The following is a 23,934-nucleotide window of genomic DNA, read 5'->3' as shown; positions in this document are numbered from 1 at the left end:
AATTAATTGTTTTAATTTCTGTCCACAGGCTTGCATCCTGCAGCGAATGGCCAAATTTACTCCAAAATGGCGTCTTTTTTTTTTTTTTTTTTAACGCCTCCAATTCAATATCGCTCACCTAATGCCATGTTCCTAACTATGCCATTTGTCTTTCAGCCCTTTTCGTGCTCCAGGTCATTGCTGAAATGTCCTGCTCAGCTCCGCTCTCTTCACTGGTGAGATAAAAACACTGAAATGCATACAAATATGATGTGTTTTAATTTGTTCCAGAACATGGTGAAGATAAGCTACAACATGGAAGGTTTGATCACTCAACAAAACAAAATGACCGACATGAACATTTTTTTTAACCAATTTCTCCTTTGTAGTTCCCAAAGCTGCACTGAGATGCGCTTCCCAAAGGAACATTTGCCATTCGGTGCCAATACTCACATGTTGGTTTTCTTCCTGCTTGTGTCCACCAGGTGGCGCCAAAGCACATCTTGGCCCTGGACAACCTGAACCAGCAAACTACTCTGACTTGAAGTCAATTAAATATTTTTTGCTTGATGTTGCAGGTGCTGGAGGAAACATGGCGCCATGGTCAACATTCTGTGAGATGTTAACTTTTTTTTATTTTATTTTGACCGTGCCGGAACTTCGAGTGAAGGCGCCATCACGGACTGCATGCTGGCCACCAAAATTTTGCAACTGCAGGAGCAATTTCTGCAAGTGCAACGTCGTCATTGCACCTGAAATCTTTCATGGTGACTTGTGAATAAACTTTATTAAATTATTAGCAGGACTTGTCTCGTGCTTACCTCTCGTTTAGGTTTGTCCACTGTGGAGTCCTCAGAAGCAGTTTGACATGATGGCGGAGTTTGCAGGACTGGCAACTGTTCGTCTTCAAGCAGAAAGTTCCAGCATGACAAAATGTCTGAAGTGGGATTTTGACAGGTTTGTGGTCATGCGTTTCATCTCAAACACGAAGGTATTTAAATGTTGGGACTCACAATGTCTTTCTTTTGTTTTCCAGAAGTCACGACACAATGGTGCAAGCTGTTCTCGCTCTGCTACTTTTTTTTAGCCCTCCCATGTGCAAGTTGACTTTTAATCTGAAAGTAAAATAAATGGTCAGTTTAACAAAACTTGGTTGTGCAGACTTATTTTTTGACTGTGGGCTCTTTGCTTACTCTGTGTCGGTGTCGTCAGCTGGAGGACCACATCAAGAAGGTTCTGAAGCCAACTTGGGAGCAGCCTGCCAAGAAGTGGAAGCGACAAGTTTGAGACGGTTGCACCACTCGTGTGTACGTGCGTGCTCTGACTGCACTTCAAAATGTTTTTCCTCTTTCAGAGTTGGCTTCCTGTGAATGCAGCCGTGCAAACTCTTCGATCCTTTTCATCCCTGGTAGGATCAATTTTGTTAACTGTTGATTGCACAAGCTATGTTCTCTAACTCGCATGTTCCAGGTAGTGACTGGCATCCTTGACTTTGGACTCTCTCTCATTTTGTAGAGCCCTCCACGCTTCGGTCCTGCTGGCTGACGACTTCACCAGGCAGCGCCAAGGAGACAACAGTCTGACTCCAACTTGTAAGGGTTTTTTTTTTTTTTTCCTCCATAGTTTTTAACTTTTGTTGTGTTCTTTGGAGTTTTTTTTGCCTTTCACCATATACTTTGCAAATAAAAAAATCTTACTTGTCATGCATTCTTGTAACTTCTTTAGTAAATAAAATAAAACAAACTCCTCATTCTCAAAAAAAGTGGAGTGAAAGATAGTGGGTGGGGCATTATGCAAATGAGGAGCAGCCAGCCATCTGATTGGTTGCTTTGGTTAAAAAGTGGGTGTGGCTATGCAAATTAAGAAGCAGCAAGCGAGCTGATTGGTTGGGGGTGCATGGAGGTGGAGTTAAGCAAAGAAATTAGCATACAATGCTGAGATTAGCATAAAGGGGCGTGGATATGCAAATTATCCCACAAAAACCGAATTTTGGGCCCGAAAGTGGGCGTGGTTATGCAAATTAATTTGCATACCGGCAAGCCGATTGGTCGGTTTGGCAGAGTGGGCGGAGTTAGGCAAATTATTTTGCATGACGGATTCCGATTGGTCTTTTCAAGAGGTGGGCGGAGTTATGGTAAAAATATCTGCATGACAAATCAAGATTTGCAAAGTGGGTGCGGCTACTAACTTGCTTTTTCCGGGCCGTGATTGGACGGCAACCGGGCTGTCCAGGTCGTGCTGGAAGACTTTTGGCCTCTCGTCCGAGCAGGCTTCTTGTGTTTATGCTCAAACGCCAGCAAAGACAGCTCGCCATCTGCTGTTTGAGCATGAAACAAACAAGCCTGCTCGGAGCCGAGGCCAAACGTTTTCCAGCACAACCTGAACAGTCCAGTTGGCATCCAGAACAAGGCCATTTTCAACTCAGCGAGGGTGTAATGAGCAATAAAACACGGAGACTCAAATTACAGTTCAAACAATATATTTTAAAGAGAAGCCTTTTTTTTTTTTCAAATATATCATTTTACACCAAATGTCATACATCAAGCAGAGGTTAAAGCGAACTGACATGACTGACTCGAGCACACATTGTGGCGATTTCTGCTGCTGCTTTCATGTACAGCCTGTCACCCAGTGTTTAACTTTTGCCACACATCAATATTGCTGAAATGGTGTCAAACTGTTAAAAAAAAAAAAGCAGTTTTTGTACAATAAATTGCTCAGCTGTAATTGGAGTCTGAGTGTTTTGCTTGTGAACTGCACCCTGACTGAGTTTTTTTTTTTTAATTTAAAAATTAAAAACTGTAATTATTTATATACATTTTTTTAAAGCGTTGTTCTCCACAATTTGTTTTTGTCATGTTCTCATTTGTTGAATGGATGGCAACAGGACTGTTTGGGTTATGCTCGCATCAGAGACCAAACAAAATCTCAAATAGTCCAGTTGCACCCATTCAAAAAATGACAACATGTCAAAAAACAAATTGCGCATAACAACACTTTTAAAAAATATATATAAATACAGTTTTTAATTTTTACATTCTTTTTTTTTTTTTTTAAACTCAGTCTGGGTGCAATTACAGTTAAACAATATACTAAACAAACATGCTATTTTTTAAACAATTTGACACCATTTTAGCAATGAGGTTTGACTTAAGTTTCAAACAAACACTGGCTGACAGGCTCTACATGGAAGCAGCAGCAGACGACGCCACAGTGTGTGCTTGAGGAAGTGTGAGTGATGTCACATCAGCACAACAGGCCAAAGCTTCAAGTACTGCACAACACTAAAACACAATAAGAACATCATTCAACGCTTCCGAACATGTGCTTAAGATTAAAAAAAAAAAAAAAAAAAAAGATTATTTTTTCTTTAGCATGCAAAATATTTTTTTTTATTTCAAAAATATTTTCAAAAAACAAGCCTGTGTTATTTTGGCAACGTGATAATAAAAAAATATTTTTAAACCATTTAGAAAAAAAACAAATGTTCAAAAGCATTGAATGACGTGCTTGTGTGTGTGCAGTAGATGAAGCAGAAGTCAAGGGGCACTGACAAATGACTAAGTGGCATCACACTCACCTCCTCAAGGGGTAGTTCAATGCCAAATCACTCAGTGGGTTTAAAACCAAGCCGATTTTGATTTTAATGAAACTTGCTGTACTTGTTGATAGTGATTGCACAACACTAAATCTCAAATTTGAGGTCAATCAGAGCAGAGATTTTGGAGTTACAGCCACCCGAATATTAATTAGCTCAGCTGTTAAAAAAATATGCACTGATCTGCTAAATGATTGCAGATTTGGATTCCTTGTTAAGTTCACGTTCCAAAAATATGTGTTTTGTGAAGATTGACAAAGTAGTTACTGAAAGAAAAGGCCTTAAAGTAAGGTGACCACGCCCCTTTTCGCCAAAGTCATTAATATGCGTGAGTTTGTAGTACCTAAAAACTGCTCTAATTGATCTCAAATTTCAGATTTAATGTTATGCCATCACTACCAAGCACATAAAGTTTCATTAAAATGAAAATCGGCAAAATTAATTTTTTGGAGTGATTTGGCATGCCATCCCCTTAAGCACAGAGCATGGAGTCCCTTGCCTTGAAACAGAACACTCACCTGTCAAAAAAAAAAGTTGCCGTTTTTGGAGTGCAGACGAGTCTAGATGTCCAGAACTCTGAATCTGTTGGTTGTTTGGCTTCCGAAATATCCTCCAGCGATGAAAGATAGACAAAAACATAAACATTGAGTGAGCTCATTTGCATATGCCCTCATTTGCATAGGCGTCAATTTGCATAAAGAAAAAAACGTGACTTGCCAGCCAATCGCTGCGAAGTAGTAAAATACTCTTCAACGTTTTTGCCGCTAATAAGTAAATGTAACATTCGTTTTGATGACGGGCTGTCCATTTTTTAATCGAAAGCGGAAATGCACTTGTTAAGGTCGGTGTGATGTTTAAATGCATTTAAAACATACAATACATATATTTATATTTTAAGATATCGCAAAGAAGATAAAGATAAAGATGTCCTTTATTGGTCCCACAATGGGGAAATTTGAGGCGTTACAGCAGCAAAGATATAAATCACACAGAGTCGGCGGCGTAATGTAGCCGTTAATGTATAAAGAACGAAATTTTACATTAAAATGGCAGAGTTGCAAATGCACCTAATTTTTTTATTAAAACAAAACAAGCCACCAGAGTGGCGCGCTAAATAGTATATTATGTTTGTTTTTTAAAGAAAAGTCTATTTTTAGAGGAGCAAGCAGTGAAAATGTGGAAAAGATGAGCATGCGTTACCTTTGCAAAATACGTCGCCACTTTCGTACAGCCGACGTGGAGACAATATTCCTGCATCGCGGACGTCTTTGCACATGTAAACTATAAAAAAAAGAGACTATTTTGAGCTAACGTAGCTTAACAAAACTTCGCGCGTTTGTTCGAATTCCACACAACAACATTAGCAAACAAACCACCCAGACAAACAATTGCTCATTTCCTTTTCCGGTGGATTTAACTTCCGGGTCGCAGCGACACTGAAAAATAAAAAATAAAAAAAAACATTGACGAAGCGATTAACAAACTAAACGGACAGAGTGTCAAACGGCACATACAGAGTTTTAAAAAAAGAAAATATTCGTCCCCCACCGAAAGAAAAAAAAAAAATTTTTTCTAGGCTGTTCCGCGCATGCGCAAAAATTGGAACGTTGAAAGTCAAAAAGTAATTAGAAAATGTTGTATTTCAGGCGTGTATCAAACTGGTATCCATTGTCTTCATTTAAAAATCAAAAATAAATAATTAGCTGTCGTATTGTGATGTTTTGAAATTCTCTTTGTATGTTTTTGAAGAAAAAACACCACGTGTGACGTCACAACCGGAAACCTTTTAAAGACGCGACTAATTGAGCTCATGGCGTGCTAACATCTTTTTTGCGTGCTAACATCTTACTAGCTAAAATGTTTGCAATTAAAAAAAAACAATACATTAATTTAATGTGTGCGGCGATAAATAAATGCACACGATATACAAAACTGTTTCGTCTAGTTCAATTGTAACAGTCTGTTGTACGATGTAAGAAATAATATTCTGAGGAGAAACTTTTGGTTTTAGGTATGTGCAGGAGGAGGTGATGAACACGACCAAATATTTCGTCATTGGGGAAAAAAAGGACTTTTTAACGTCACAAAAAGGGATTGCATTGGAATATTGCCCTCCCGTGGCACATTGAAGTAACTACAACTGTGGTCAAACTGTTTTGTTTTTTTTATTTGAGGTGAAAGTTCGTTGTATGATAAAAAAAAAAAAATAATATTGGTCTTTGTGGAAACTTTCGCTTTTAGGTATATTCAGGAGGCGGTGATGAACACGACCAAAGATTTCGTCATCGGAAAAAAAAACTTGATTTATAACGTCTCAAACGCGGATTGCATTGGAATATCGCCCTCAGGTGGTAAATTGAGGTAACTACAACTACGTCTCAACGGGCCAAACGGTTTCGTCGCGTTCAGTTAAAACAGTTTGTTGTACGATGTAAAAAATAATCGTCGTAGGAGAAACTTTTGGTTTTATGTATATACAGGAGGAGGTGATGAACACGACCAAATATTTCGTCACTGGAAAAGAAATTTGACTCACAACGTCTAATAAACACGGATTGCATTGGAATATCGTCCTCACGTGGCAAATGGAAGTAACTACAACACGGTAACTTCCGGCCAAACTGTTTTTTTTATTTGAGGTATAAAAGTTCGCTGTATGATGTAAAAAAAATCTTTGGAGCACTCTTGGTATTAGGTACGTGCAAGAGGGGGTGATGAACACGACCAAAGATTTCGTTACTGTAAAAAAAACTTGACTATTGCATGGTCAAATCACGTCATAGATGAAATATAGTGAAGATGCGAACGTTTGGAGGAGAAATGAGCAAAACACAACATATGCTGCCGTACTGGAGTGAATCGCTGTAACTACATTCAGGTGGCGGGTAACTGATAACTATTGCGTGGTCAAACATGTCATGAAAAAAGAGTGTTGTGGCTATTGTCGAATGCAATAAACGGAAGACGCTCCCAAGTCGGTCCTAAAGTCTTATTGTTGGCGAGACCGTAGGAAGCCACTGAACTCGGACGATGAAATGGTATTGTTTTGCAGTGGTTTCTTTTTTTTTTTAATCCCGTGTGTTGTTAATGTTTGTTTGACAGTCTGGAAAATAAAGTATTTTTAGCCATGACCTTTATATAACCCGGAAGTGAAAAGCCCGATGCAATGAAAACAAGGAAGTGTTTGGATTGAACGGCGCCTTTACGCAAACTGTTTTGTTTCTTCAAACCCGTGGCTAATTTAGTTACATTGCTTATACGCTCAGAAGCGAGTTTTTGATTGTTTGCATGAGCAGATGGTCCCACAATGAGATGATTTCTTAATGTCGGCTGCTGTAGCGTCCACATTGTAGTGTATTGTATTGTTTGTCAACGACAGTGCTGCGCATGGGACAGGTTCATCCGGTCTGCAGCTGATCTTGTGTTTCTCCAAATAAAGCTGTCATAACCAAGTTCAATCTTTGCAGGTTCTTTATGTTCAAATGAGTCACACAAAAACATCATAGTGGGTAGAGGCAAACCAAGACATAAGTTTCGAGGAAACAGCTGGAGCACTAGATGTGATGCAGTACTGCTCTCCTGTGGATGACTGGAGTAACTGCACCCAGGGTTGACTTGGTCGTGATGCAAAAGACTGCCGTCCTTGGATTCGAAGTTCAGTGGATGATGTGGTGGAGAAAGGAGAAAACCAGCACCCGATTTTGCATTAAAAAAAAAAAAAAAAAAAAAAAGACAAGGAACTCATGACTTTCATTTTTTTGGGCTGGAATGACACGGCCGGTTGTCCTATTGTATAAGAGATGGATTCCGTTACCGCGGTGACCCAGTTCGACCCTTGCTCTTTGCAACCTTTTTCAGCATACATAGACATGAGGAAAATAATAGGAGTCGAATCAGGTCAGCGGCAGCTGAAATTATTGGCTTAGACCACTGGACCACACCAGACTAGCAAACTGATGGAGTCTGTACACACACATAGAAAACGGAAACACATTAGAAAGAAATACAACCGAAAAAATTCGAAAAATTTCATCTATGTTGGTTGACTGGTCTAAAAGTTGGCGTCCGGTTCAGGTGATTCCGGTTCGAGTCTCGCTCGCTGCGCCACAGTTGCACATAAATGCACATAAGCAGAAAACGGGAATCGAACCGGAGATATCCACACCAAACGGACAGTCGAAAACCATTTGACTAATTTTGGCTTAACAAATTACGGTGTATGGTTTGCATTTATAGTGTTAAGTATAGAATTCAGTCGTCGTAAATGGAAATGGACAAATTATACTGAATAAACACACCGGAAGTGTCGTGGCAGTATAGCCGAACGGTTAATGTCGAGGATTGCGGGACAAGCGACTCTTAGCGGCGTCGAATCGATCCCCGCCTGCTTCCCTTAGTCTTTCTCTCGTTTTTCTGTTTAAAGTTTAGCCTTTTATTTTCTTGTTCTCTTGTATGAATAAAGTTTTTTGAAAAAAAAGAAACACGTGACCACGTCGTTAGCGAAAATCTATTTAAGCTGCGACAAATTGAACCAGCGTCCTCTTTCTCCATCGAACTGACAGCTTCACGTCGACGTCTCGACAAGATGACCAAAAGGTTTGGCAAAGTGAGTGTTTAAAGTTTGGTTTTTTTTTTAGACCTATTGTAATTTTGACCATTAATTGAAGTTTTTAGCGTGCAATAACCTTTGTATCTCGCAGCTCAAATGTCGAATTATTCCAAACACGGGATATAATGACACAAACGCTTGAGATTAAAAGCGGTAAGTAAACGCTGTGAACATTTTAAACTAACGCACTTTTATTTTTTGCATTGCAGTAAAACAGCCGCGTTTGGCAGCAGGTAGGTTGCCAGCGTTTGTATGTTCACAATTCAAATGAAAATTAATTGTTTTAATTTCTGTCCACAGGCTTGCATCCTGCAGCGAATGGCCAAATTTACTCCAAAATGGCGTCTTTTTTTTTTTTTTTTTTAACACCTCCAATTCAATATCGCTCACCTAATGCCATGTTCCTAACTATGCCATTTGTCTTTCAGCCCTTTTCGTGCTCCAGGTCATTGCTGAAATGTCCTGCTCAGCTCCGCTCTCTTCACTGGTGAGATAAAAACACTGAAATGCATACAAATATGATGTGTTTTAATTTGTTCCAGAACATGGTGAAGATAAGCTACAACATGGAAGGTTTGATCACTCAACAAAACAAAATGACCGACATGAACATTTTTTTTAACCAATTTCTCCTTTGTAGTTCCCAAAGCTGCACTGAGATGCGCTTCCCAAAGGAACATTTGCCATTCGGTGCCAATACTCACATGTTGGTTTTCTTCCTGCTTGTGTCCACCAGGTGGCGCCAAAGCACATCTTGGCCCTGGACAACCTGAACCAGCAAACTACTCTGACTTGAAGTCAATTAAATATTTTTTGCTTGATGTTGCAGGTGCTGGAGGAAACATGGCGCCATGGTCAACATTCTGTGAGATGTTAACTTTTTTTTATTTTATTTTGACCGTGCCGGAACTTCGAGTGAAGGCGCCATCACGGACTGCATGCTGGCCACCAAAATTTTGCAACTGCAGGAGCAATTTCTGCAAGTGCAACGTCGTCATTGCACCTGAAATCTTTCATGGTGACTTGTGAATAAACTTTATTAAATTATTAGCAGGACTTGTCTCGTGCTTACCTCTCGTTTAGGTTTGTCCACTGTGGAGTCCTCAGAAGCAGTTTGACATGATGGCGGAGTTTGCAGGACTGGCAACTGTTCGTCTTCAAGCAGAAAGTTCCAGCATGACAAAATGTCTGAAGTGGGATTTTGACAGGTTTGTGGTCATGCGTTTCATCTCAAACACGAAGGTATTTAAATGTTGGGACTCACAATGTCTTTCTTTTGTTTTCCAGAAGTCACGACACAATGGTGCAAGCTGTTCTCGCTCTGCTACTTTTTTTTAGCCCTCCCATGTGCAAGTTGACTTTTAATCTGAAAGTAAAATAAATGGTCAGTTTAACAAAACTTGGTTGTGCAGACTTATTTTTTGACTGTGGGCTCTTTGCTTACTCTGTGTCGGTGTCGTCAGCTGGAGGACCACATCAAGAAGGTTCTGAAGCCAACTTGGGAGCAGCCTGCCAAGAAGTGGAAGAGACAAGTTTGAGACGGTTGCACCACTCGTGTGTACGTGCGTGCTCTGACTGCACTTCAAAATGTTTTTCCTCTTTCAGAGTTGGCTTCCTGTGAATGCAGCCGTGCAAACTCTTCGATCCTTTTCATCCCTGGTAGGATCAATTTTGTTAACTGTTGATTGCACAAGCTATGTTCTCTAACTCGCATGTTCCAGGTAGTGACTGGCATCCTTGACTTTGGACTCTCTCTCATTTTGTAGAGCCCTCCACGCTTCGGTCCTGCTGGCTGACGACTTCACCAGGCAGCGCCAAGGAGACAACAGTCTGACTCCAACTTGTAAGGGTTTTTTTTTTTTTTCCTCCATAGTTTTTAACTTTTGTTGTGTTCTTTGGAGTTTTTTTTGCCTTTCACCATATACTTTGCAAATAAAAAAATCTTACTTGTCATGCATTCTTGTAACTTCTTTAGTAAATAAAATAAAACAAACTCCTCATTCTCAAAAAAAGTGGAGTGAAAGATAGTGGGTGGGGCATTATGCAAATGAGGAGCAGCCAGCCATCTGATTGGTTGCTTTGGTTAAAAAGTGGGTGTGGCTATGCAAATTAAGAAGCAGCAAGCGAGCTGATTGGTTGGGGGTGCATGGAGGTGGAGTTAAGCAAAGAAATTAGCATACAATGCTGAGATTAGCATAAAGGGGCGTGGATATGCAAATTATCCCACAAAAACCGAATTTTGGGCCCGAAAGTGGGCGTGGTTATGCAAATTAATTTGCATACCGGCAAGCCGATTGGTCGGTTTGGCAGAGTGGGCGGAGTTAGGCAAATTATTTTGCATGACGGATTCCGATTGGTCTTTTCAAGAGGTGGGCGGAGTTATGGTAAAAATATCTGCATGACAAATCAAGATTTGCAAAGTGGGTGCGGCTACTAACTTGCTTTTTCCGGGCCGTGATTGGACGGCAACCGGGCTGTCCAGGTCGTGCTGGAAGACTTTTGGCCTCTCGTCCGAGCAGGCTTCTTGTGTTTATGCTCAAACGCCAGCAAAGACAGCTCGCCATCTGCTGTTTGAGCATGAAACAAACAAGCCTGCTCGGAGCCGAGGCCAAACGTTTTCCAGCACAACCTGAACAGTCCAGTTGGCATCCAGAACAAGGCCATTTTCAACTCAGCGAGGGTGTAATGAGCAATAAAACACGGAGACTCAAATTACAGTTCAAACAATATATTTTAAAGAGAAGCCTTTTTTTTTTTTTCAAATATATCATTTTACACCAAATGTCATACATCAAGCAGAGGTTAAAGCGAACTGACATGACTGACTCGAGCACACATTGTGGCGATTTCTGCTGCTGCTTTCATGTACAGCCTGTCACCCAGTGTTTAACTTTTGCCACACATCAATATTGCTGAAATGGTGTCAAACTGTTAAAAAAAAAAAAGCAGTTTTTGTACAATAAATTGCTCAGCTGTAATTGGAGTCAGTGTTTTGCTTGTGAACTGCACCCTGACTGAGTTTTTTTTTTTTAATTTAAAAATTAAAAACTGTAATTATTTATATACATTTTTTTAAAGCGTTGTTCTCCACAATTTGTTTTTGTCATGTTCTCATTTGTTGAATGGATGGCAACAGGACTGTTTGGGTTATGCTCGCATCAGAGACCAAACAAAATCTCAAATAGTCCAGTTGCACCCATTCAAAAAATGACAACATGTCAAAAAACAAATTGCGCATAACAACACTTTTAAAAAATATATATAAATACAGTTTTTAATTTTTACATTCTTTTTTTTTTTTTTTAAACTCAGTCTGGGTGCAATTACAGTTAAACAATATACTAAACAAACATGCTATTTTTTAAACAATTTGACACCATTTTAGCAATGAGGTTTGACTTAAGTTTCAAACAAACACTGGCTGACAGGCTCTACATGGAAGCAGCAGCAGACGACGCCACAGTGTGTGCTTGAGGAAGTGTGAGTGATGTCACATCAGCACAACAGGCCAAAGCTTCAAGTACTGCACAACACTTTAAAACACAATAAGAACATCATTCAACGCTTCCGAACATGTGCTTAAGATTAAAAAAAAAAAAAAAAAAAAGATTATTTTTTCTTTAGCATGCAAAATATTTTTTTTTATTTCAAAAATATTTTCAAAAAACAAGCCTGTGTTATTTTGGCAACGTGATAATAAAAAAATATTTTTAAACCATTTAGAAAAAAAACAAATGTTCAAAAGCATTGAATGACGTGCTTGTGTGTGTGCAGTAGATGAAGCAGAAGTCAAGGGGCACTGACAAATGACTAAGTGGCATCACACTCACCTCCTCAAGGGGTAGTTCAATGCCAAATCACTCAGTGGGTTTAAAACCAAGCCGATTTTGATTTTAATGAAACTTGCTGTACTTGTTGATAGTGATTGCACAACACTAAATCTCAAATTTGAGGTCAATCAGAGCAGAGATTTTGGAGTTACAGCCACCCGAATATTAATTAGCTCAGCTGTTAAAAAAATATGCACTGATCTGCTAAATGATTGCAGATTTGGATTCCTTGTTAAGTTCACGTTCCAAAAATATGTGTTTTGTGAAGATTGACAAAGTAGTTACTGAAAGAAAAGGCCTTAAAGTAAGGTGACCACGCCCCTTTTCGCCAAAGTCATTAATATGCGTGAGTTTGTAGTACCTAAAAACTGCTCTAATTGATCTCAAATTTCAGATTTAATGTTATGCCATCACTACCAAGCACATAAAGTTTCATTAAAATGAAAATCGGCAAAATTATTTTTTTGGAGTGATTTGGCATGCCATCCCCTTAAGCACAGAGCATGGAGTCCCTTGCCTTGAAACAGAACACTCACCTGTCAAAAAAAAAAGTTGCCGTTTTTGGAGTGCAGACGAGTCTAGATGTCCAGAACTCTGAATCTGTTGGTTGTTTGGCTTCCGAAATATCCTCCAGCCATGAAAGATAGACAAAAACATAAACATTGAGTGAGCTCATTTGCATATGCCCTCATTTGCATAGGCGTCAATTTGCATAAAGAAAAAAACGTGACTTGCCAGCCAATCGCTGCGAAGTAGTAAAATACTCTTCAACGTTTTTGCCGCTAATAAGTAAATGTAACATTCGTTTTGATGACGGGCTGTCCATTTTTTAATCGAAAGCGGAAATGCACTTGTTAAGGTCGGTGTGATGTTTAAATGCATTTAAAACATACAATACATATATTTATATTTTAAGATATCGCAAAGAAGATAAAGATAAAGATGTCCTTTATTGGTCCCACAATGGGGAAATTTGAGGCGTTACAGCAGCAAAGATATAAATCACACAGAGTCGGCGGCGTAATGTAGCCGTTAATGTATAAAGAACGAAATTTTACATTAAAATGGCAGAGTTGCAAATGCACCTAATTTTTTTATTAAAACAAAACAAGCCACCAGAGTGGCGCGCTAAATAGTATATTATGTTTGTTTTTTAAAGAAAAGTCTATTTTTAGAGGAGCAAGCAGTGAAAATGTGGAAAAGATGAGCATGCGTTACCTTTGCAAAATACGTCGCCACTTTCGTACAGCCGACGTGGAGACAATATTCCTGCATCGCGGACGTCTTTGCACATGTAAACTATAAAAAAAAAGAGACTATTTTGAGCTAACGTAGCTTAACAAAACTTCGCGCGTTTGTTCGAATTCCACACAACAACATTAGCAAACAAACCACCCAGACAAACAATTGCTCATTTCCTTTTCCGGTGGATTTAACTTCCGGGTCGCAGCGACACTGAAAAATAAAAAATAAAAAAAAACATTGACGAAGCGATTAACAAACTAAACGGACAGAGTGTCAAACGGCACATACAGAGTTTTAAAAAAAGAAAATATTCGTCCCCCACCGAAAGAAAAAAAAAAAAAAAATTTCTAGGCTGTTCCGCGCATGCGCAAAAATTGGAACGTTGAAAGTCAAAAAGTAATTAGAAAATGTTGTATTTCAGGCGTGTATCAAACTGGTATCCATTGTCTTCATTTAAAAATCAAAAATAAATAATTAGCTGTCGTATTGTGATGTTTTGAAATTCTCTTTGTATGTTTTTGAAGAAAAAACACCACGTGTGACGTCACAACCGGAAACCTTTTAAAGACGCGACTAATTGAGCTCATGGCGTGCTAACATCTTTTTTGCGTGCTAACATCTTACTAGCTAAAATGTTTGCAATTAAAAAAAAACAATACATTAATTTAATGTGTGCGGCGATAAATAAATGCACACGATATACAAAACTGTTTCGTCTAGTTCAATTGTAACAGTCTGTTGTACGATGTAAGAAATAATATTCTGAGGAGAAACTTTTGGTTTTAGGTATGTGCAGGAGGAGGTGATGAACACGACCAAATATTTCGTCATTGGGGAAAAAAAGGACTTTTTAACGTCACAAAAAGGGATTGCATTGGAATATTGCCCTCCCGTGGCACATTGAAGTAACTACAACTGTGGTCAAACTGTTTTGTTTTTTTTATTTGAGGTGAAAGTTCGTTGTATGATAAAAAAAAAATAATAATATTGGTCTTTGTGGAAACTTTCGCTTTTAGGTATATTCAGGAGGAGGTGATGAACACGACCAAAGATTTCGTCATCGGAAAAAAAAACTTGATTTATAACGTCTCAAACGCGGATTGCATTGGAATATCGCCCTCCGGTGGTAAATTGAGGTAACTACAACTACGTCTCAACGGGCCAAACGGTTTCGTCACGTTCAGTTAAAACAGTTTGTTGTACGATGTAAAAAATAATCGTCGTAGGAGAAACTTTTGGTTTTATGTATATACAGGAGGAGGTGATGAACACGACCAAATATTTCGTCACTGGAAAAGAAATTTGACTCACAACGTCTAATAAACACGGATTGCATTGGAATATCGTCCTCACGTGGCAAATGGAAGTAACTACAACACGGTAACTTCCGGCCAAACTGTTTTTTTTATTTGAGGTATAAAAGTTCGCTGTATGATGTAAAAAAAATCTTTGGAGCACTCTTGGTATTAGGTACGTGCAAGAGGGGGTGATGAACACGACCAAAGATTTCGTTACTGTAAAAAAAACTTGACTATTGCATGGTCAAATCACGTCATAGATGAAATATAGTGAAGATGCGAACGTTTGGAGGAGAAATGAGCAAAACACAACATATGCTGCCGTACTGGAGTGAATCGCTGTAACTACATTCAGGTGGCGGGTAACTGATAACTATTGCGTGGTCAAACATGTCATGAAAAAAGAGTGTTGTGGCTATTGTCGAATGCAATAAACGGAAGACGCTCCCAAGTCGGTCCTAAAGTCTTATTGTTGGCGAGACCGTAGGAAGCCACTGAACTCGGACGATGAAATGGTATTGTTTTGCAGTGGTTTCTTTTTTTTTTTAATCCCGTGTGTTGTTAATGTTTGTTTGACAGTCTGGAAAATAAAGTATTTTTAGCCATGACCTTTATATAACCCGGAAGTGAAAAGCCCGATGCAATGAAAACAAGGAAGTGTTTGGATTGAACGGCGCGTTTACGCAAACTGTTTTGTTTCTTCAAACCCGTGGCTAATTTAGTTACATTGCTTATACGCTCAGAAACGAGTTTTTGATTGTTTGCATGAGCAGATGGTCCCACAATGAGATGATTTCTTAATGTCGGCTGCTGTAGCGTCCACATTGTAGTGTATTGTATTGTTTGTCAACGACAGTGCTGCGCATGGGACAGGTTCATCCGGTCTGCAGCTGATCTTGTGTTTCTCCAAATAAAGCTGTCATAACCAAGTTCAATCTTTGCAGGTTCTTTATGTTCAAATGAGTCACACAAAAACATCATAGTGGGTAGAGGCAAACCAAGACATAAGTTTCGAGGAAACAGCTGGAGCACTAGATGTGATGCAGTACTGCTCTCCTGTGGATGACTGGAGTAACTGCACCCAGGGTTGACTTGGTCGTGATGCAAAAGACTGCCGTCCTTGGATTCGAAGTTCAGTGGATGATGTGGTGGAGAAAGGAGAAAACCAGCACCCGATTTTGCATTAAAAAAAAAAAAAAAAAAAAAAAAGACAAGGAACTCATGACTTTCATTTTTTTGGGCTGGAATGACACGGCCGGTTGTCCTATTGTATAAGAGATGGATTCCGTTACCGCGGTGACCCAGTTCGACCCTTGCTCTTTGCAACCTTTTTCAGCATACATAGACATGAGGAAAATAATAGGAGTCGAATCAGGTCAGCGGCAGCTGAAATTATTGGCTTAGACCACTGGACCACACCAGACTAGCAAACTGATGGAGTCTGTACACACAAATAGAAAACGGAAACACATTAGAAAGAAATACAACCGAAAAAATTCGAAAAATTTCATCTATGTTGGTTGACTGGTCTAAAAGTTGGCGTCCGGTTCAGGTGATTCCGGTTCGAGTCTCGCTCGCTGCGCCACAGTTGCACATAAATGCACATAAGCAGAAAACGGGAATCGAACCGGAGATATCCACACCAAACGGACAGTCGAAAACCATTTGACCAATTTTGGCTTAACAAATTACGGTGTATGGTTTGCATTTATAGTGTTAAGTATAGAATTCAGTCGTCGTAAATGGAAATGGACAAATTATACTGAATAAACACACCGGAAGTGTCGTGGCAGTATAGCCGAACGGTTAATGTCGAGGATTGCGGGACAAGCGACTCTTAGCGGCGTCGAATCGATCCCCGCCTGCTTCCCTTAGTCTTTCTCTCGTTTTTCTGTTTAAAGTTTAGCCTTTTGTTTTCTTGTTCTCTTGTATGAATAAAGTTTTTTGAAAAAAAGAAACACGTGACCACGTCGTTAGCGAAAATCTATTTAAGCTGCGACAAATTGAACCAGCGTCCTCTTTCTCCATCGAACTGACAGCTTCACGTCGACGTCTCGACAAGATGACCAAAAGGTTTGGCAAAGTGAGTGTTTAAAGTTTGGTTTTTTTTTTAGACCTATTGTAATTTTGACCATTAATTGAAGTTTTTAGCGTGCAATAACCTTTGTATCTCGCAGCTCAAATGTCGAATTATTCCAAACACGGGATATAATGACACAAACGCTTGAGATTAAAAGCGGTAAGTAAACGCTGTGAACATTTTAAACTAACGCACTTTTATTTTTTGCATTGCAGTAAAACAGCCGCGTTTGGCAGCAGGTAGGTTGCCAGCGTTTGTATGTTCACAATTCAAATGAAAATTAATTGTTTTAATTTCTGTCCACAGGCTTGCATCCTGCAGCGAATGGCCAAATTTACTCCAAAATGGCGTCTTTTTTTTTTTTTTTTTAACACCTCCAATTCAATATCGCTCACCTAATGCCATGTTCCTAACTATGCCATTTGTCTTTCAGCCCTTTTCGTGCTCCAGGTCATTGCTGAAATGTCCTGCTCAGCTCCGCTCTCTTCACTGGTGAGATAAAAACACTGAAATGCATACAAATATGATGTGTTTTAATTTGTTCCAGAACATGGTGAAGATAAGCTACAACATGGAAGGTTTGATCACTCAACAAAACAAAATGACCGACATGAACATTTTTTTAAACCAATTTCTCCTTTGTAGTTCCCAAAGCTGCACTGAGATGCGCTTCCCAAAGGAACATTTGCCATTCGGTGCCAATACTCACATGTTGGTTTTCTTCCTGCTTGTGTCCACCAGGTGGCGCCAAAGCACATCTTGGCCCTGGACAACCTGAACCAGCAAACTACTCTGACTTGAAGTCAATTAAATATTTTTTGCTTGATGTTGCAGGTGCTGGAGGAAACATGGCGCCATGGTCAACATTCTGTGAGATGTTAACTTTTTTTTATTTTATTTTGACCGTGCCGGAACTTCGAGTGAAGGCGCCATCACGGACTGCATGCTGGCCACCAAAATTTTGCAACTGCAGGAGCAATTTCTGCAAGTGCAACGTCGTCATTGCACCTGAAATCTTTCATGGTGACTTGTGAATAAACTTTATTAAATTATTAGCAGGACTTGTCTCGTGCTTACCTCTCGTTTAGGTTTGTCCACTGTGGAGTCCTCAGAAGCAGTTTGACATGATGGCGGAGTTTGCAGGACTGGCAACTGTTCGTCTTCAAGCAGAAAGTTCCAGCATGACAAAATGTCTGAAGTGGGATTTTGACAGGTTTGTGGTCATGCGTTTCATCTCAAACACGAAGGTATTTAAATGTTGGGACTCACAATGTCTTTCTTTTGTTTTCCAGAAGTCACGACACAATGGTGCAAGCTGTTCTCGCTCTGCTACTTTTTTTTTTTAGCCCTCCCATGTGCAAGTTGACTTTTAATCTGAAAGTAAAATAAATGGTCAGTTTAACAAAACTTGGTTGTGCAGACTTATTTTTTGACTGTGGGCTCTTTGCTTACTCTGTGTCGGTGTCGTCAGCTGGAGGACCACATCAAGAAGGTTCTGAAGCCAACTTGGGAGCAGCCTGCCAAGAAGTGGAAGAGACAAGTTTGAGACGGTTGCACCACTCGTGTGTACGTGCGTGCTCTGACTGCACTTCAAAATGTTTTTCCTCTTTCAGAGTTGGCTTCCTGTGAATGCAGCCGTGCAAACTCTTCGATCCTTTTCATCCCTGGTAGGATCAATTTTGTTAACTGTTGATTGCACAAGCTATGTTCTCTAACTCGCATGTTCCAGGTAGTGACTGGCATCCTTGACTTTGGACTCTCTCTCATTTTGTAGAGCCCTCCACGCTTCGGTCCTGCTGGCTGACGACTTCACCAGGCAGCGCCAAGGAGACAACAGTCTGACTCCAACTTGTAAGGGTTTTTTTTTTTTTTTTTTTTTTTTTTTCCTCTCCATATTTCTTAACTTTTTTTGTGTTCTTTGGAGTTTTTTTTGCCTTTCACCATATACTCCGCAAATAAAAAAAAATTTACTTGTCATGCATTCTTGTAACTTCTGTAGTAAATAAAATAAACTCCTCATTCTCAAAAAAAAAGTGGAGCGAAAGATAGTGGGTGGGGCATTATGCAAATGAGGAGCAGCCAGCCATCTGATTGGTTGCTTTGGTTAAAAAGTGGGTGTGGCTATGCAAATTAAGAAGCAGCAAGCGAGCTGATTGGTTGGGCGTGCATGGAGGTGGAGTTAAGCAAAGAAATTAGCATACAATGCTGAGATTAGCATAAAGGGGCGTGGATATGCAAATTATCCCCCAAAAACCGAATTTTGGGCCCGAAAGTGGGCGTGGTTATGCAAATTAATTTGCATACCGGCAAGCCGATTGGTCGGTTTGGCAGAGTGGGCGGAGTTAGGCAAATTATTTTGCATGACGGATTCCGATTGGTCTTTTCAAGAGGTGGGCGGAGTTATGGTAAAAATATCTGCATGACAAATCAAGATTTGCAAAGTGGGTGCGGCTACTAACTTGCTTTTTCCGGGCCGTGATTGGACGGCAACCGGGCTGTCCAGGTCGTGCTGGAAGACTTTTGGCCTCTCGTCCGAGCAGGCTTCTTGTGTTTATGCTCAAACGCCAGCAAAGACAGCTCGCCATCTGCTGTTTGAGCATGAAACAAACAAGCCTGCTCGGAGCCGAGGCCAAACGTTTTCCAGCACAACCTGAACAGTCCAGTTGGCATCCAGAACAAGGCCATTTTCAACTCAGCGAGGGTGTAATGAGCAATAAAACACGGAGACTCAAATTACAGTTCAAACAATATATTTTAAAGAGAAGCCATTTTTTTTTTTTCAAATATATCATTTTACACCAAATGTCATACATCAAGCAGAGGTTAAAGCGAACTGACATGACTGACTCGAGCACACATTGTGGCGATTTCTGCTGCTGCTTTCATGTACAGCCTGTCACCCAGTGTTTAACTTTTGCCACACATCAATATTGCTGAAATGGTGTCAAACTGTTAAAAAAAAAAAAGCAGTTTTTGTACAATAAATTGCTCAGCTGTAATTGGAGTCAGTGTTTTGCTTGTGAACTGCACCCTGACTGAGTTTTTTTTTTTTAATTTAAAAATTAAAAACTGTAATTATTTATATACATTTTTTTAAAGCGTTGTTCTCCACAATTTGTTTTTGTCATGTTCTCATTTGTTGAATGGATGGCAACAGGACTGTTTGGGTTATGCTCGCATCAGAGACCAAACAAAATCTCAAATAGTCCAGTTGCACCCATTCAAAAAATGACAACATGTCAAAAAACAAATTGCGCATAACAACACTTTTAAAAAATATATATAAATACAGTTTTTAATTTTTACATTCTTTTTTTTTTTTTTTAAACTCAGTCTGGGTGCAATTACAGTTAAACAATATACTAAACAAACATGCTATTTTTTAAACAATTTGACACCATTTTAGCAATGAGGTTTGACTTAAGTTTCAAACAAACACTGGCTGACAGGCTCTACATGGAAGCAGCAGCAGACGACGCCACAGTGTGTGCTTGAGGAAGTGTGAGTGATGTCACATCAGCACAACAGGCCAAAGCTTCAAGTACTGCACAACACTTTAAAACACAATAAGAACATCATTCAACGCTTCCGAACATGTGCTTAAGATTAAAAAAAAAAAAAGATTATTTTTTCTTTAGCATGCAAAATATTTTTTTTATTTCAAAAATATTTTCAAAAAACAAGCCTGTGTTATTTTGGCAACGTGATAATAAAAAAATATTTTTAAACCATTTAGAAAAAAAACAAATGTTCAAAAGCATTGAATGACGTGCTTGTGTGTGTGCAGTAGATGAAGCAGAAGTCAAGGGGCACTGACAAATGACTAAGTGGCATCACACTCACCTCCTCAAGGGGTAGTTCAATGCCAAATCACTCAGTGGGTTTAAAACCAAGCCGATTTTGATTTTAATGAAACTTGCTGTACTTGTTGATAGTGATTGCACAACACTAAATCTCAAATTTGAGGTCAATCAGAGCAGAGATTTTGGAGTTACAGCCACCCGAATATTAATTAGCTCAGCTGTTAAAAAAATATGCACTGATCTGCTAAATGATTGCAGATTTGGATTCCTTGTTAAGTTCACGTTCCAAAAATATGTGTTTTGTGAAGATTGACAAAGTAGTTACTGAAAGAAAAGGCCTTAAAGTAAGGTGACCACGCCCCTTTTCGCCAAAGTCATTAATATGCGTGAGTTTGTAGTACCTAAAAACTGCTCTAATTGATCTCAAATTTCAGATTTAATGTTATGCCATCACTACCAAGCACATAAAGTTTCATTAAAATGAAAATCGGCAAAATTATTTTTTTGGAGTGATTTGGCATGCCATCCCCTTAAGCACAGAGCATGGAGTCCCTTGCCTTGAAACAGAACACTCACCTGTCAAAAAAAAAAGTTGCCGTTTTTGGAGTGCAGACGAGTCTAGATGTCCAGAACTCTGAATCTGTTGGTTGTTTGGCTTCCGAAATATCCTCCAGCCATGAAAGATAGACAAAAACATAAACATTGAGTGAGCTCATTTGCATATGCCCTCATTTGCATAGGCGTCAATTTGCATAAAGAAAAAAACGTGACTTGCCAGCCAATCGCTGCGAAGTAGTAAAATACTCTTCAACGTTTTTGCCGCTAATAAGTAAATGTAACATTCGTTTTGATGACGGGCTGTCCATTTTTTAATCGAAAGCGGAAATGCACTTGTTAAGGTCGGTGTGATGTTTAAATGCATTTAAAACATACAATACATATATTTATATTTTAAGATATCGCAAAGAAGATAAAGATGTCCTTTATTGGTTCCACAATGGGGAAATTTGAGGCGTTACAGCAGCAAAGATATAAATCACACGGAGTCGGCGGCGTAATGTAGCCGTTAATGTATAAAGAACGAAATTTTACATTAAAATGGCAGAGTTGCAAATGCACCTAATTTTTTTATTAAAACAAAACAAGCCACCAGAGTGGCGCGCTAAATAGTATATTATGTTTGTTTTTTTAAAGAAAAGTATTTTTAGAGGAGCAAGCAGTGAAAATGTGGAAAAGATGAGCATGCGTTACCTTTGCAAAATACGTCGCCACTTTCGTACAGCCGACGTGGAGACAATATTCCTGCATCGCGGACGTCTTTGCACATGTAAACTATAAAAAAAGAGACTATTTTGAGCTAACGTAGCTTAACAAAACTTCGCGCGTTTGTTCGAATTCCACACAACAACATTAGCAAACAAACCACCCAGACAAACAATTGCTCATTTCCTTTTCCGGTGGATTTAACTTCCGGGTCGCAGCGACACTGAAAAATAAAAAATAAAAAAAAACATTGACGAAGCGATTAACAAACTAAACGGACAGAGTGTCAAACGGCACATACAGAGTTTTAAAAAAAGAAAATATTCGTCCCCCACCGAAAGAAAAAAAAATAATTTTTTCTAGGCTGTTCCGCGCATGCGCAAAAATTGGAACGTTGAAAGTCAAAAAGTAATTAGAAAATGTTGTATTTCAGGCGTGTATCAAACTGGTATCCATTGTCTTCATTTAAAAATCAAAAATAAATAATTAGCTGTCGTATTGTGATGTTTTGAAATTCTCTTTGTATGTTTTTGAAGAAAAAACACCACGTGTGACGTCACAACCGGAAACCTTTTAAAGACGCGACTAATTGAGCTCATGGCGTGCTAACATCTTTTTTGCGTGCTAACATCTTACTAGCTAAAATGTTTGCAATTTTAAAAAAATAATACATTAATTTAATGTGTGCGGCGATAAATAAATGCACACGATATACAAAACTGTTTCGTCTAGTTCAATTGTAACAGTCTGTTGTACGATGTAAGAAATAATATTCTGAGGAGAAACTTTTGGTTTTAGGTATGTGCAGGAGGAGGTGATGAACACGACCAAATATTTCGTCATTGGGGAAAAAAAGGACTTTTTAACGTCACAAAAAGGGATTGCATTGGAATATTGCCCTCCCGTGGCACATTGAAGTAACTACAACTGTGGTCAAACTGTTTTGTTTTTTTTATTTGAGGTGAAAGTTCGTTGTATGATAAAAAAAATAATAATAATAATGGTCTTTGTGGAAACTTTCGCTTTTAGGTATATTCAGGAGGAGGTGATGAACACGACCAAAGATTTCGTCATCGGAAAAAAAAAACTTGATTTATAACGTCTCAAACGCGGATTGCATTGGAATATCGCCCTCCGGTGGTAAATTGAGGTAACTACAACTACGTCTCAACGGGCCAAACGGTTTCGTCACGTTCAGTTAAAACAGTTTGTTGTACGATGTAAAAAATAATCGTCGTAGGAGAAACTTTTGGTTTTATGTATATACAGGAGGAGGTGATGAACACGACCAAATATTTCGTCACTGGAAAAGAAATTTGACTCACAACGTCTAATAAACACGGATTGCATTGGAATATCGTCCTCACGTGGCAAATGGAAGTAACTACAACACGGTAACTTCCGGCCAAACTGTTTTTTTTATTTGAGGTGTAAAAGTTCGCTGTATGATGTAAAAAAAATCTTTGGAGCACTCTTGGTATTAGGTACGTGCAAGAGGGGGTGATGAACACGACCAAAGATTTCGTTACTTGACTATTGCATGGTCAAATCACGTCATAGATGAAATATAGTGAAGATGCGAACGTTTGGAGGAGAAATGAGCAAAACACAACATATGCTGCCGTACTGGAGTGAATCGCTGTAACTACATTCAGGTGGCGGGTAACTGATAACTATTGCGTGGTCAAACATGTCATGAAAAAGAGTGTTGTGGCTATTGTCGAATGCAATAAACGGAAGACGCTCCCAAGTCGGTCCTAAAGTCTTATTGTTGGCGAGACCGTAGGAAGCCACTGAACTCGGACGATGTATTGGTTTTGTTTTGCAGTGGTTTCTTTTTTTTTCTAATCCCGTGTGTTGTTAATGTTTGTTTGACAGTCTGGAAAATAAAGTATTTTTAGCCATGACCTTTATATAACCCGGAAGTGAAAAGCCCGATGCAATGAAAACAAGGAAGTGTTTGGATTGAACGGCGCGTTTACGTAAACTTTGTTTTGTTTCTTCAAACCCGTGGCTAATTTAGTTACATTGCTTATACGCTCAGAAGCGAGTTTTTGATTGTTTGCATGAGCAGATGGTCCCACAATGAGATGATTTCTTAATGTCGGCTGCTGTAGCGTCCATTGTAGTGTATTGTATTGTTTGTCAACGACAGTGCTGCGCATGGGACAGGTTCATCCGGTCTGCAGCTGATCTTGTGTTTCTCCAAATAAAGCTGTCATAACCAAG

At 39.2% G+C, this 23,934-nt stretch overlaps 6 long non-coding RNA genes across 33 annotated transcripts in view; 3 read left to right on the top strand and 3 right to left on the bottom strand.

The window, feature by feature from the left end:
- Positions 1–5,036, bottom strand: part of LOC148341086 (uncharacterized) — a 6,464-nt gene extending 1,428 nt beyond the window's left edge. Inside the window, exons 1-6 of one of the 3 annotated variants that reach the window (XR_015842274.1) lie at positions 4,778–5,036; positions 4,096–4,187; positions 1,173–1,237; positions 993–1,094; positions 801–916; positions 119–705 (exon numbers count right to left, since the gene is read on the bottom strand). This is a non-coding gene — a long non-coding RNA (uncharacterized LOC148341086). Of the gene's footprint in view, positions 1–118; positions 917–992; positions 1,095–1,172; positions 1,238–4,095; positions 4,188–4,777 lie in introns of all 3 variants that reach the window. The other 2 variants (XR_015842273.1, XR_015842272.1) reach the window with 2 other exon arrangements.
- The window catches only part of LOC148341085 (uncharacterized), an 8,042-nt gene extending 729 nt beyond the window's left edge, over positions 1–7,313 (top strand). The window contains exons 3-10 of one of the 6 annotated variants that reach the window (XR_015842300.1): positions 157–215; positions 558–936; positions 1,016–1,112; positions 1,192–1,387; positions 1,495–1,571; positions 5,819–5,938; positions 6,058–6,182; positions 7,045–7,313. This is a non-coding gene — a long non-coding RNA (uncharacterized LOC148341085). The other 5 variants (XR_015842301.1, XR_015842297.1, XR_015842299.1 and 2 more) reach the window with 5 other exon arrangements.
- LOC148341084 (uncharacterized) lies at positions 7,031–13,499 on the bottom strand. Of its 3 annotated transcripts, none has more exons than XR_015842277.1 (7): positions 13,235–13,499; positions 12,553–12,644; positions 9,631–9,695; positions 9,451–9,552; positions 9,259–9,374; positions 8,577–9,163; positions 7,031–7,540 (listed from the first exon to the last, which is right to left on the bottom strand). It is a non-coding gene; the product is annotated as an uncharacterized LOC148341084 (long non-coding RNA). The 3 variants fall into 3 exon arrangements; XR_015842276.1 differs by having other exon boundaries at positions 8,577–8,687; positions 8,891–9,374; positions 13,235–13,494; XR_015842275.1 differs by having other exon boundaries at positions 8,577–9,374; positions 13,235–13,494.
- LOC148341083 (uncharacterized) lies at positions 7,742–15,773 on the top strand. Of its 8 annotated transcripts, none has more exons than XR_015842253.1 (9): positions 7,742–8,183; positions 8,396–8,419; positions 8,615–8,673; positions 9,016–9,394; positions 9,474–9,570; positions 9,650–9,845; positions 9,953–10,029; positions 14,278–14,397; positions 14,517–15,230. It is a non-coding gene; the product is annotated as an uncharacterized LOC148341083 (long non-coding RNA). The 8 variants fall into 8 exon arrangements; XR_015842246.1 differs by adding an exon at positions 15,504–15,773 and having other exon boundaries at positions 7,878–8,183; positions 8,487–9,394; positions 14,517–14,641; XR_015842250.1 differs by having other exon boundaries at positions 7,879–8,183; positions 8,487–9,204; positions 9,270–9,394.
- On the bottom strand, positions 15,490–21,974 carry LOC148341082 (uncharacterized). Of its 3 annotated transcripts, none has more exons than XR_015842308.1 (7): positions 21,694–21,974; positions 21,019–21,110; positions 18,092–18,156; positions 17,909–18,013; positions 17,717–17,832; positions 17,035–17,621; positions 15,490–16,000 (listed from the first exon to the last, which is right to left on the bottom strand). It is a non-coding gene; the product is annotated as an uncharacterized LOC148341082 (long non-coding RNA). The 3 variants fall into 3 exon arrangements; XR_015842307.1 differs by having other exon boundaries at positions 17,035–17,145; positions 17,349–17,832; positions 21,694–21,971; XR_015842306.1 differs by having other exon boundaries at positions 17,035–17,832; positions 21,694–21,971.
- On the top strand, positions 16,352–23,933 carry LOC148341081 (uncharacterized). Of its 10 annotated transcripts, none has more exons than XR_015842267.1 (9): positions 16,352–16,642; positions 16,855–16,878; positions 17,073–17,131; positions 17,474–17,852; positions 17,932–18,031; positions 18,111–18,306; positions 18,414–18,490; positions 22,735–22,855; positions 22,975–23,933. It is a non-coding gene; the product is annotated as an uncharacterized LOC148341081 (long non-coding RNA). The 10 variants fall into 10 exon arrangements; XR_015842271.1 differs by having other exon boundaries at positions 16,353–16,642; positions 16,946–17,131; XR_015842270.1 differs by having other exon boundaries at positions 16,353–16,642; positions 16,946–17,662; positions 17,728–17,852.
- Position 23,934: the final 1 nt, after the last annotated feature.

Source organism: Idiotropiscis lumnitzeri, chromosome 2, assembly GCF_059441095.1.
Source record: "Idiotropiscis lumnitzeri isolate Australia: NSW breed Sydney's pygmy pipehorse chromosome 2, RoL_Ilum_1.0, whole genome shotgun sequence".
NCBI classification, from domain to species: domain Eukaryota; kingdom Metazoa; phylum Chordata; class Actinopteri; order Syngnathiformes; family Syngnathidae; genus Idiotropiscis; species Idiotropiscis lumnitzeri.
Note: the sequence above shows the minus strand (reverse complement) of the source record. Positions and strands in the feature narration are given on the sequence as shown.